Consider the following 13,168-nt stretch of genomic DNA (forward strand, 5'->3'; position numbering starts at 1 on the left):
TAGAGGGGCCGCGGGGAGGCAGAGCCGCCTCCTGGGCTCAAGTCCCCCCGCCCCGGGGAGGGGGGCCGCGCCGGCTCTCACACGTGCCTTCTGGGCTTCCTCCCAAGCATTTCGCTGAAAGTGCTTTGAGTTGCTACCAAAAGACACTTAGAACCTAGCAGAGTTTCGGGTGTTCGTGCCCTCTGACCCCGTAACTGCAGGTCTGGAACCGGCAGAGCAGCGCACGGGCCTCTATTCCTGCCCCGCGTGAAGACGGAAAGCTTACCCGACCTCAGGGTACACCAGCAGTGGCCAGTTGAGTGTCCACTCAGAAAGGAGCAAAGGGCGCATCTGCTGAGGTGCAGCGACAGGAGAGGTGGGTGCCGAGTGCGGTGCGTGTGGGGAGGACAGGCTGGCTCACCACCTGGTAACCGAGAAAGGTCCGAACAACATCCACCAACCGCCCACAGGAGCTGCTCCCATTTCCCAGGCCTCGGTCCTTTTCCATTACAAAAATAGTAAGTATGTCTTCCTTTGTAATCTCAATTTAAGATTAATTAAGTTTGGAAAACGTTATTGGATCGCTTAAGAGGTAAAAATTCGTGGGACACCTGGGTGGCTCGGTCAGTTAAGCATCAGACTCTTGATTTTGGCTCAGGTCATGATCCCATAGTTCGTGGGTTTGAGCCCCGAGTCAGGCTCAGTGCTGACAGTGTGGAGCCCACGTGGGATTCTTCCTCTCCCTCTCCCTCTGCCCCTCCCCTCCCTCGTTCTTTCTCTCTGTCTCTCTCTCAAAAATAAACATTAAAAAAGGTAAAATTTGGTAAAATGTTTTAAATCCCATCTGATTTTAGAAAAGGGTGAGTTTTATAGATGAATAATATACCTTCTTAATTGAATTTCATTCTAAACAAATGAGAGCGGCAGAGATAAATCTTAAAATACCAGTTTTTAAAAGAAAATACCAAGAAAATCATTAAATTTACTGATATTAACTGGACCCGAAAGCGTGTGTTTCTAAGACCTCCTTCATCAAAACCTCTTTTCAGCAGACATCCCTCAGGAGCTCTGGAGATGGGGAGACACGTGTTCCGACCCCAGGTACTCCAGGGGCAGGAAGGGGGTCAGTGGGTGTGTCCGGATGTGCAGGCTGCATGTGTGTCATAGAAGCCATCACACAGGCAGCTACGTGTATTTAGCTGCTGGGTTAAGGCAATGCTCCCAGACAGGAAGCCCTCAGAAGGTGACCAGGGGTGGCCAGGCCCTACACCAGCTTCCGATGTTCTCAACCACGTTCATCTGAGTTCAAGAAGAAAAGAGAAGATGGCCTGGGTGAGGGTGGGCATGAAACCATGAGCCATGTGGCCCTCCTAGTGACCGGTGTCCCATGGCTGGCCACACACAGACCAGCTGCCCTTAGCATCAGGGTCCAGCTATGTCTCCTCCTCCGGGCGACCTTTCTGAATCTCCGTGACAACGTTGGTGTCCCCAAAGGCACCCATGGAAAACATGCAAAACGTAGACTGTAGGACAGACATGAACTCAACAGCGGAAGGCAGGTTCTGAACAGAGGGGCCTCTGCTGCATCAACTCAGCCATCCCGGAGCTCCCCGTGGCCTCTCGGCATCCTGGACGTTGCTGGTCCTCCCATCTACTGACAGGAGGGGCCTCCGGGCTGGCTTTGCCTCCTGCGCTACCGCACCCAGGCACTTGTTCATTCGCACGTCACTCAGCAGGCTGGGCCCTGTGCCGGATGCCAAGGGCCCACTGAGAGCAGAGGGGACGTGGGCTGCCTTTGTCAGGCCAACGGGGGCAGGAGGCCTAGATGCAAGGCATCAGCACACCTCATCTGGAGCAGCAGCCCAAGTTCCCTCACCCACAGCCAGCCCCTTCCCCGAGACCCTCCCCACACGCATGCCCAGCCACCCCCACGCAGGAGCCTGCTCCCATCAGCCACCCTGACACCTGCCACACAGTGACAACTGTTCCTTCATTGGAGCCGCCTCATTCCCAGCTCACAGAGGGACAATCAGTGTGCACATGCATTCTCCTTTTTTAGGAGACCTTAAAAGGTTACTTATTCTGAGAGAGTGGGGGAGGGACAGAGAGAGAGAGCGAGAGAGAGAGAGAGAGAGAGAGAGGGAGAATCCCAAGCAGGCTCCATGCTCAGCACAGCGCCCAAGCAGGGCTTGGTCCCAAGACAGGGAGATCACTACCTGAGCCACCCAGGCGTGCTGTGCACATGCGTTCTCCTGTGGGACTCAGCCCAGGTGGATTTCCTGATTGTCCTCAGCACTTGCCTGATGCAGAGTAAGTTCGAGAAAGTGACATAATGAGTAAACAGTAACTCCAGTTGGTTGCCGCTCGTTGGCCCATGCAGAAGCCTTCCTGAGCTCAGGAGGGTCGGGATGAAACCCCGCCTCATCCTGGAGGCCCTTGATCTGGGGGTGGGACGTGGGCGAGAACAGGTGCATGAGAGCAAGGCTGTGCTTTGAGGCCTCCTGATGGTAAACATCAAAGCTGTCCTGGGGCATGCGGCCTGGACCCGATGGCCTAAGTATCTAGCTAACAGAAATAATCCAAAAGCTTTCTCTTTGAAGTCCATTTCAATTCAACAATATCTGTGGAAAGCTACACCCATAGGAGACACTGCTTCATTTAGGAAACAAAATACAAGAAAACAGAGATTCTGGCTCTAGTGAATGGGTAACGAAGAGACAAATGCCACAATTTCTGGTACTGGAGAGTGAGTTACAGACAGGCGAGGAGAGGCTAGAAGAAGCTGCTGACTCTGGACCAGAGGCGGGTCTCATTCCAACCTTCATGTGGACAAAAAGACAAGCATGAAAATGACTTCTTTTATTTATTTTTTTATTTTTTTTAAGCATTTATTTATTTTTGAGACAGAGAGAGACAGAGCATGAACGGGGGAGGGGCAGAGAGAGAGGGAGACACAGAATCGGAAGCAGGCTCCAGGCTCTGAGCCGTCAGCACAGAGCCCGACGCGGGGCTCGAACTCACGGACCGCGAGATCATGACCTGAGCCGAAGTCGGACGCTCAACCGACTGAGCCACCCAGGCGCCCCGAAAAGTGACTTCTCCCGAAAAGTGACTTCTTTTAAAGTAGGCTTCATTGGGGCGCCTGGGTGGCTCAGTCGGTTAAGCATCCGACTTTGGCTCAGGTCATGATCTCACGGTCCGTGAGTTCGAGCCCCGCGTCGGGCTCTGTGCTGACGGCTCAGAGCCTGGAGCCTGCTTCCGATTCTGTGTCTCCCTCTCTCTCTGCCCCTCCCCCGTTCATGCTCTGTCTCTCTCTGTCTCAAAAATAAATAAACATTAAAAAAAATTTTTTTTAATTAAAATAAAGTAGGCTTCATGCCCAGCGTGGAGCCCAACGCAGGGCTTAAACTCACGACCCTGACATCAAGACCTGAGCAGAGATCATGAATTGAATGCTTAGGTGACTGAGCCACCCAGGCGCCCTGTTAGACACAGAAACAATCAGAGATGAGCCCAAATCCCCAGGTTCACGCACACTTGTGTGTTTCCTAGCCCTACACCCCGAGATGGCGCAGGCACAGAGACGTCCCCCGGGTCAGTCCCTGAACCCCGAGACAGCGCAGGCACAGGGACACCATCTACACCGTGTGGTAGCAGCAAACACCGCACTCCCAAGAAAAGAACCAAAACTCCTTGGGGAAATGCGAAGGAACCACCAAACTGTTTTCCAAAGTGGCCACAACATTCTAGGTTCCCACCAGCCACATGTGAGGGTTCCTGTTGCCCCCACCTTCCCAATGCGTGGCGAGGGCAGTCTTTTCGTGGGTGTGCTGCATTTCCCCCATGTCTAAGGACGCTGGGCATCTCGTCCTGGGCCGACTGGCCATGAGCAGACCAAGGGTCACTGGTGGTGTTTTCAGGACCAGAGAGATGTGCGTGTGTATGTGCTGAGGGGGCCTTAGAGGAGAGGGGAAAGTTGGAAGCGTGAATGGGTCCGGGTCCCTGCCTCCCACAGCGGGGAGGAGCGGGTCTCCCGGAGCAGAGATTGCCAGGTCCAGTCTAAGGCTCTGGCTGCTAGTGCAGCTGTGAGCAACGCTAGGCCACGGTGGCCGTCCGCTTCTGCCCCGGACAGTGCCAGAGGCTGCCCCGGGCGCTTCATACACACTGTCTCATTAAACCCCCAGCCACCATGGGTTGACCGTCGAGACTCTCACTCAAGATGGTGGGGAGCGAAAAGCCTGGCACGCGGGCAGGTCCTGGGCTCAGCTGGGATGCCCACTCCAGGGCCACCCCCAGGAAGCAGGGTGGAAGAAAGGTGAACACAGCCCCGCCCGGGGGCCCGGAGCGGAGACTGTGGGGGATGCCGCCTGGGGTCCGCAGCACGCTCCACCTAGCCGTGCTCCGGCCAGCTGCCTGGGTGCTCACCTGGCCAGAGGTTGCCCCAAGGGGGTCCGGTCCTCCAGCCCCCGACTCCAGGTGCCTGTGGAGTGAGGGATGTCCCAACTGAGCGCAGGACCCATCCCGGGAAAGCAGGTGGGACGGGAGCACTCTCGCGTAGGGACACACTCTGCACAAGTAGCCCACACTGTTCCAGCAGGTATCTTCCCCTCTTAGTTTCTCAGGAAGCCTGCGCTCCGGGGACACCCCCGCAGCCGCAGCAGTGAGCGCACCGGGCCCAACCCAAAGTCTTCGTAGCCAGACACTGCAGGCCAAGTCTTAGCAAATCTGAAGCATCTTGTCCAGACAAAGTCTGGAAGTTTCAGAAGAAATGACACTTGAACTGGTAACGATGCGGCAAAAGGGCCTGAAGAAATACGTGGCCGGTGACAGAACGCCACACATGCACGTTAGTCCCTGAATGTGGCCCGCGGGTATTCCATCACACCGTCACGGAGCTCAGCACTGCATGGAGGAAATTTTACTTTGTAGTACCTTTTTTAAAGTTTATTTATTTACTTGGGGTGGGGAGGGGCAGAGAGAGGGAGAGAGAGAATCCCAAGCAGGTGCAGAGCACCATGCAGGGCTCAGTCTCATGACCCTGGGATCATGACCTGAGCTGAAATCTAGAATCTTACATTCAACCTAGTGAGCCACCCAGGCGCCCCTGGGGCAATTAAAAAATGCATCTGAGGGGCACCTGGATGGCTCAGTCAATTAAAAGTCTGACTCTTGATCTCAGCTCAGGTCTTGATTTCAGGGTTGTGAGTTCAAGCCCCATATTTGGCTTTGCACTGGGTGTGGCACTTACTTAAAAATGCATTTGAGCTGCATTGTGTTTGCCGTAAGTTCAGATTAACGTTGTGTACTTTAGAATTACTGATCATAGAAAAATCAAACACAACCAGAAGGAAATATGTTACTGAAAGGAAAAACTGAAGCAAAAAGTCTGGTAGAAACTTCAAAAACTCAAAAGTGTATCACAGTGTCAACCAAACACTAGTGGTCGATATCACGAAGGCCAAGAATCTTGATAACTAAGAAAATATGGATAATGGAAGCGACAACAGTGAAATGAAGAATACTGTGAGAGCAGGACGCCCCTCAACAGGAAGCAAAAAAGCAGAAGGAACGTGGTGGTGACCGACTGCACGGAAACTACGACACACCCAGCCAGCAGGGCGCGAGGGTGGGCCTAGACCGCTGACTTTGAACTCTCTTGACTTCGTGGAGTACCATGATGCTGCATTATACCTGTTACGATAAGCTATCATTCCCCCCAAGCCTGTTTAATGAAAAATCCATTTGTTTCAAATCATGATTCCATTTACAGAGATCCAGTAAATGTACAATGGGCAAAGATGCTTCTCAAAACATTTGAAAGAACTTTTTTTAATTAGTTGCCCCGCATTTTTAAAAAAGATTTTAAGTAATCTCTACACCCAACATGGGCCTCGAACTTACAACCCCGAGATCAAGAGTCACATGCTCCACTGACTGAGCCAGCCAGGCACCCCCGAAAGATCTTTCTTTTTTTTTTCAATTTTAACATTTATTTATTTTTAAGAGAGAGAGACAGAACATGAGTGGAGGAGGGGCAGAGAGAGAGGGAGCTGCAGAATCGGAAGCAGGTCCCAGGCTCTGAGCTGTCAACACAGAGCCTAATGCGGGGCTCGAACTCAAGAGCTGTGAGATCATGGCCTGAACTGATGTTGGACACTTAACCAAATGAACTGAAATTAATGCCTCTTCAATTAAAAAAAAAAAATTTTATTAAATTTTTATTAAAAAAATTTTTTTGAGGGGGTGCCTGGGTGACTCGGTTGAGCGTCCGATTGAGGCTCGGGTCATGATCTCGCTGTTCCTGAGTTCAGGCCCCACATAGAGCTCTGTGCTGACAGCTCAGAGCCTGGGGCCTGCTTGGGATTCTGTGTCTCCCTCTCTCTCTTCTGCTCTCTCTTTCTCTCTCAAAAATAAATAAAAACATTAAAAAAATTAAAAAATATACTCTGTCTCTCAGACACAAGTCGGGGAGGGGCAGAGAGAGGGGGAGACACAGAATCCGAAGCAGGCTCCAGGCTCCAAGCTGTCAGCACAGAGCCCGACACGGGGCTCGAACTCACAAACCACAAGATCACCACCTGAGCTGAAGCCAACTGAGCTACCCAGGCGCCCCGAAAAATCTATTTTTTAACAGGAAAACTGCTACATGATGTTGACTAGCTTGTTCCAAGACTAAACGTTGCCTATATTGTTTTGCTTGTAATTGGCTTTCAAGACAGACATCACTTACATCAGACAGACTCACAAAAATCATGAAGACTGCACAGAGTATGTGGACTGTGTTTACTTGGGTCACATACAAACCACAGAAAGAGTGAGCTTAAAAAAAATGTTTTTAATGTTTATTTATTTTTGAGACAGAGAGAGACAGAGCATGAATGGGGGAGGGTCACAGAGAGAGGGAGACACAGAATCCGAAGCAGGCTCCAGGCTCCGAGCTGTCAGCACAGAGCCTGACGCGGGGCTTGAACTCATGGACCATGAGATCATGACCTGAGCTGAAGTCGGACGCTTAACCGACTGAACCACCCAGGCGCCCCTAGAGTGAGCTTTTTTTTATTTTTATTTATTTTTTTAACGTTTATTTATTTTTGAGACAGAGAGAGACAGAGCATGAACGGGGGAGGGGCAGAGAGAGAGGGAGACACAGAATCGGAAACAGGCTCCAGGCTCTGAGCTGTCAGCACAGAGCCCGACGCGGGGCTCGAACCCACGGACCGCGAGATCATGACCTGAGCTGAAGTTGGCCGCTTAACCGACTGAGCCACCCAGGTGCCCCAAGAGTGAGCTTTTTAAAGGACAGTGGAAACAATGTCTGTGAGCCAATTAATGAGCATGAATGAACCAAACGTGGGAAATGGTTTCCATCGCTTCCTAATGAAACACCGCAGTCAACGATGCCACTCTGAGGGCATTGCAGATTTGAGACTAGTGTCTGCAGTCACATACCCGAAGCACCTGAAATCCCTCAGATCATACGTGTTTTGGCCAAATCCAAAAGCAATGCTGGAATGCACGTGGCGTTACCAATAAGAATGCACAGCTGACATACTGCTCAGCCGTGAAAAAGAATGAAATCTTGCCATCTGCGATGACGTCGACGTCGACGTCTGGAGCTAGAATGTGTTATGCCAAGTGAAGTAAGTCAATCAGAGAAAGACAAACACCATCATGATTTCACTCACGTTGATTTAAGAAACAAAACAGATGAACATATGGGAAGGGAGGGGGGGAAAGAGAAGAAAGGGAAACAAACCATAAGAGACTCTTAAACACAGAGAACAAACTGAGAGTTGCTGGAGGGGAGGTGGGTGAGGGGAATGGGCTAAATGGGGGACGGGCCTTAAGGAGGGCATTTGTTCTTTTTTTTAAATTAAAAAAAATTTTTTTTAATGTTTACTTATTTTTGAGAGAGACAGAGCACGAGCGGGAGAGGAGCAAAGAGAGAGGGAGACACAGAAGCTGAAGCAGGCTCCAGGCTCTGAGCTGTCAGCACAGAGCCCCACGTGGGGCTCGAACCCAAGAACCGCGAGATCATGACCTGAGCCGAAGTCAGATGCTTACCGGGCTGAGCACCCCCCAGGCACCTCAGGAGGGCACTTGTTCTGAGGAGCACTGGGTGTTGCATGCAAGTCACGAATCACTGAATTCTACTCCTGAAACCAACATTGCAGGTAAGTTAACTGACTAAAAATTTTAAAAAGAAAAAAAGAAAAAAAAGAATGCACAGCTGACAATCTTTTCTCTATTAATAATAATTAAAAAAAAATTTTTTTTAACGTTTATTTATTTTTAAGACAGAGACAGAGCATGAACAGGGGAGGGGCAGAGAGAGAGGGAGACACAGAATCTGAAACAGGCTCCAGGCTCTGAGCTGTCAGCACAGAGCCCGACGCGGGGCTCGAACCCACGGACCGTGAGATCATGACCTGAGCCGAAGTCGGACGCTTAACCGACCAAGCCACCCAGGCGCCCCAATAATAATTTTTAAAAAACAAAATTTGATCAACTGCCCTGTGGTCAAAACTGAATTATCTTTCTATCCACTCTATAAAAAATAGTGTTTGGGGCACCTGGGTGGCTCAGTCAGTTGAGAGTGAGAGTCAGGATTTCGGCTCAGGTCACGATCTCTGACCTGAGAGATCCACCCCTGCGTCGGGCTCTGCACTGAGCGCGCAGCCTAAGATTCTCATAAATAAATCGATAGATAAGTAAAGTGTTAGCAAATCTTTGCCTCGTCAACAGGGAAAGTCTGCATCAAAAATTTTAGGAGAAAACGCGTGAGCGGCGCGTCACGCGGCTAATCAGTGAGCTGTTTTATTAATTGTATGAAGTCTGTGGTATTCATCGGCTCTGTACAACGTGAGGTTTGTTGTTACTACTGTTCTTACTCTAATCAACGCTCACCTTCACTCCGAATTTTCCATTTTTCATACAAAGGGAGCTCCGAAGGGCAGGCGCCACCCATCCTGCGCTGGCCCCGCCTCCCGGGCCCTGACCTGCCGGGGGCGCCCCGGTGGCTGAGTCGGGAAGAGAAGGTCGCCACCGCCCCGCGAGGGTAGGAGCCCCGAGGAGCCCGCGCCCCTTCCCACCGCCTTGGCCGCGCCCCTGCCCCGCCGCCCAACCCCGCGCCCCTGCCCCCGGCGCCCCGCCCGGGTCCCCACCCCCCATCTCCCCGCCCCTCCGACGGGCCCCGGGGAACGCGCCCGCACGCGGCCTCACCGCCCTCCGCAATCCGCACCGTGAGGTGCGCACGCGTGAACGTACGCGCGCCCTCCAGGGTGGGGCGGCGGCGCGAGGGCGCCGCGAGGTTACGCACGGACACGTGACCCGCTGCCCACGTGACTGCCGACTGCCGGGCGGTGCGTCGAGCCTGCGGCAGAGCTGAGTCCTGAGAGTGGTTCTCGCCGTGTCTGCTGTCCTCTCCGCACGCAGACGCGGGCTGTGACGGGCTCGGGATGCACTTGCCCGGCGGGTGGACGTGGCTTATCGCTGACGACCGGGACGTGCTCCTCGTCGGCAACTGGGCGATGGCTGACGTCAGCCGCTTTGCTCCTGTGCCCTCGCGTGCAAGACCGTCCCGAGGAGACGGGCTCGGATGCTCCTTTCCAGGGCCACTGCCTCTACGTGGTGAGGCACTGAAGGGACAACAGTGTCCCGTGGGCAACGGCCCGCTGCCTGCCGCTAACTGTGGGGCGCGCCGTTTGACCCTAAGCGCTGCTGCCCAGGCTGCAGGGACGGTGGGTCCTGAACGGGAAACACGAGTCCCGGTCCGGAATTAGGATCTCTTCTGACACGGCCTCGCACGTCTCCTGCAGGGAAAGCATCAGTGAGGTCACCTGCCTTTCGGGTGGCTGGTGGTCTCCTCCTACCCGCCCCCCCCCCCCCCCCCCCCCGCCACTACCAGTAGTGGGATTTACATTTGGCCACTAAAACGTATAAACAGGAGTCAGAGGGCAGGCGTGGTAGGGAAAGAAGGAGTCCGTGTTGTTGCGCCTACTTCCTTGTCCCCGGGCCATTTTGGTTCGGAGTTAATCAGGCTTCACTAGGATAGCTGGAGAAAGGGTCTGACGGACATCTCTGTAAATTAGCTTGCCACCTGATTGGGCCTTTCCTACAGTGGAGACCTTTTGATGAGTTTTCACGTGGAAGGAGAATCTGCAAATTCTGGGCGTCTTCCGGGAAGTCCATCCACACACCTCATCAGAAGGCTCTTTTGGCACCGATCCTCCAACGTGGTTTTGTTGTCGGGTCCCTGCCCTGGGGCATTGATTAGATGTGTTGCCCAGAGGGGTTGCCACTGTTTTCTCCCAGCGGCCACTTTTTCGTCTCTGATCTGTCTGCCTGGATTTAATAAACATAGGCAATATTCTTAACACTCTTGTGGAGACGCGGCCTACAGTACAGCCCTGTGGGTGCACGTCAGGGGTCCTCGTCCCCTTTGGCAACCACCAGCCAGTCTTGATATTTCGAGCCAGGGCTGCCCCCTGTGCCCTGCTGGGTGTGTCACTGATGCTGCAGAAGTCCCTGCCAGCTGGCTTTGCCCAGGCCCCCACTTCAGGTCCTCCTTCACCTTCACCCTCCCTTCAACGCCCTTGGCAGTAGTGGTCGCACATCTGAGGTTGTATTTGTTCCCTACAGTTCTGGATGTCTTGCCTTTGCCCTGCAGATCCACATCTTTCTCTTCTGTGAGACCAACGGGAAGCTGGAGGGCAAGAGAGCCAAAGGGCTGTAGCCAATGGGAGGGACTGGCAAGGTGATTACAGGGGAGGGAAGAAAGGCTGGGCGGGTACTCCTCAGCACCTTCCTGCCTGCACGTGGCCTGACCCTCCACTGAGGCCACCGCTCCGGTGTGGAGCTTGATCCAGTTCAGCGCTCCTAGGAACTGCTCCCTAGCCTGGGTATTCCGGGTGCCCGGTGCCGTGGCTGGGGTGGGGCGCTGAGTACTCCTTTTAGCCTCCTTTAATCCTTGTCCTTAAACTCTCTGCAGCCATGTCCTTCGAGCATCCTGGCTGACACTCATAGTTTGACCTCAGCGGTTTCAGTGTCTGTGTCTCTTTCCCAATGCTTCTGTTGGCTTTCGAGAGGAGACCGCCATGTACAACAGCAAGTTCTGTAGATGCTTTTTACTTGAAAAGCTTCAGCATAAAAGTTGTTTTTTCCAAAAGGCATGTTCTTGGGAGAACAGTTCATACCTATTTGAAAGTGCAGGGTTTTATTATTTTTTTTTCAAATTATACAACTGGACAGCAAGAGGTCATAACAAAGCAGTTTTGTATTGGAGAAACAACTTTATTGGTCACAGAAAAGAAGTAGACCAAGAGAAGAAATAGAATTAAAAGAACAGTTTATTCATAATCATGCAAATTAGGAGTCCTTTTCAAATGATGGGGAAAAACATTGTTTTTGTTCCTTTCCAAAATCCAACCACCGTCACCACAGCACAGAACCTGCTGCCACTGCCCAGGACACGGACATTCTGGGCTATGAAGGTTGTGTTTCTTGACTTTTTGGTTTTTTGTTTTTAACAGCAGAAAAGGACATGAATTCAGAGATTTCTTTCCACGGGAAACTGAAGGAGGGAAAGCAGAAATCCACTTGTATTTGTAAATGGGCACTTGCCTTGCCCTCTTCCGGCCCCTGTAGGAGCCTGCCATTCTCATCCCCTGGCCTGGAGGGGCTGTGACCATCAGACCTGTCACACTCGGGGCCTGGGCAGCAGAGTGGCTCATTGGATGCGTGTTGGGCCCATAACCCAGGGCTCTATGGAGCGAAACCATCCGCGGCTACAGGCTCATCTTTTTTTTCCCAGGCAGCAGCCTGCAGACCTCACTCTCCGTGTCCCCTTCTGTCTCCCTATCAGGGTGTGCAGGGCCCACAGCAGCAGCCGGCTCCACAGTATGGTGGTCAGCACTCTGGACTCTGGACCCAGTGATCCGAGTTCAAATCTCGGTGGGACCTACGCAATTCTTTTTTGTCCCCCTTCCCTTGATCCCCACTTTGGTGTCTCTTCCCTCAGTGCCCTCAGACCAAGGGTAGCCTGACGGCAGCCCTGGTATCCTATGGTTCCATGGTGTAATGGTCAGCACTCTGGACTCTGAATCCAGCGATCCGAGTTCAAATCTTGGTGGAACCTGCCTCACCTGTGGCCCTTCTGTGTCCTCCTAGTGCCAGGTAGTGGGCAATGCAGCCCTCCGCAGGAAAGCCTGGTGCTTCCCAGACCAGGGTCTCCACTTTGGAGCTCACGTGGAGACCCCTGGCTGCAGTCTCCATTTGACGCCACTGGCCCCTCCTCGGTCACCGGTCACCTTTTCCTTGTATGTCCACCAGGACACCCCTAGTCCCTAGCCCCTAGGACTAGTCCCTAGTCACCCCTTTCCTTGTATGTCCACCAGCACCCCTAGCGCTGCTGCCTGTGGCTCAGAGGACATGGTCTGGTGCAGGGGCGAGTCTGCCCTCAGGGTGCACAGAGGCCTGGGGCTCTTATTGCTTCCGCTTGGGCACATACCTTTCCAGGGAGCCTCCAGGTCCAGACCTCTGAGTGGGGTTGTGTGGGTGGCCCAGCAGGGCTCCTGCCCATCCCCCGACCCCCGCAGAGGGAGGAACAGGTTAGAGATTTCCTGATCTCTGCCCTTTTTAACGTGTACTTCCTCTCTCTAGCTTGGCTTTTAAAAAGGGAGACCAAAAGGGGCTCATACTGTCACTGCCAGGAAACGTGAATTCTTTTCATTATTAGAGCAGATCCATACAAATCCTGAGTTAAGGGCCGGGGGCCTACCTCTGTGTCTGTTCCCACGTGACCTTGGCAAGACCCTGTCCTCTTGAGGGGAGCGGGAGGAGCTGGTCCTTGGGTCCATCACAACTCTGCTGCACAGATGGGATTTCAGTCCTGCTCCTGCCAGCTGCAGAGCCCCGGGGCTCAGCCTTCTCCTCATTCCTGTTCCCCCCTGGTCTTTGTGCAAATGGGCTCATGTCTGGTTTGGGGCCCAGGCAAGCACCCCAGAAGAGCCCAGCCCCCACATTTGCTCGTGGATTATGACAGGGGCCTACTGTGAGGACTCCTTGGTGATGTGCCTGTAGAGATTTCCCTATTTGTGCATAAAAAATCTGTTTTAACTGCTCTGTTTCCGATTGGGAACAAAGGCAATGGCTGAGGGAAAGGAGGTGATGTTGTAAATACCAAGTGTCC

The 13,168-nt window shown here is 52.9% G+C and overlaps 1 long non-coding RNA gene and 1 other non-coding gene across 2 annotated transcripts; both read left to right on the plus strand.

Moving 5' to 3' along the window:
* Positions 1–10,611: 10,611 nt before the first annotated feature.
* On the plus strand, positions 10,612–12,737 carry LOC128774285 (uncharacterized). Its single transcript, XR_008418839.1, has 2 exons — positions 10,612–12,319; positions 12,375–12,737. It is a non-coding gene; the product is annotated as an uncharacterized LOC128774285 (long non-coding RNA).
* TRNAQ-CUG (transfer RNA glutamine (anticodon CUG)) lies at positions 12,044–12,115 on the plus strand. Its single transcript has one exon. It is a non-coding gene; the product is annotated as a tRNA-Gln (tRNA).
* Positions 12,738–13,168: the final 431 nt, after the last annotated feature.

Source organism: Panthera pardus, unplaced genomic scaffold (genome assembly GCF_024362965.1).
Source record: "Panthera pardus isolate Hobbes unplaced genomic scaffold, ASM2436296v1 HiC_scaffold_3, whole genome shotgun sequence".
Lineage (NCBI taxonomy): Eukaryota > Metazoa > Chordata > Mammalia > Carnivora > Felidae > Panthera > Panthera pardus.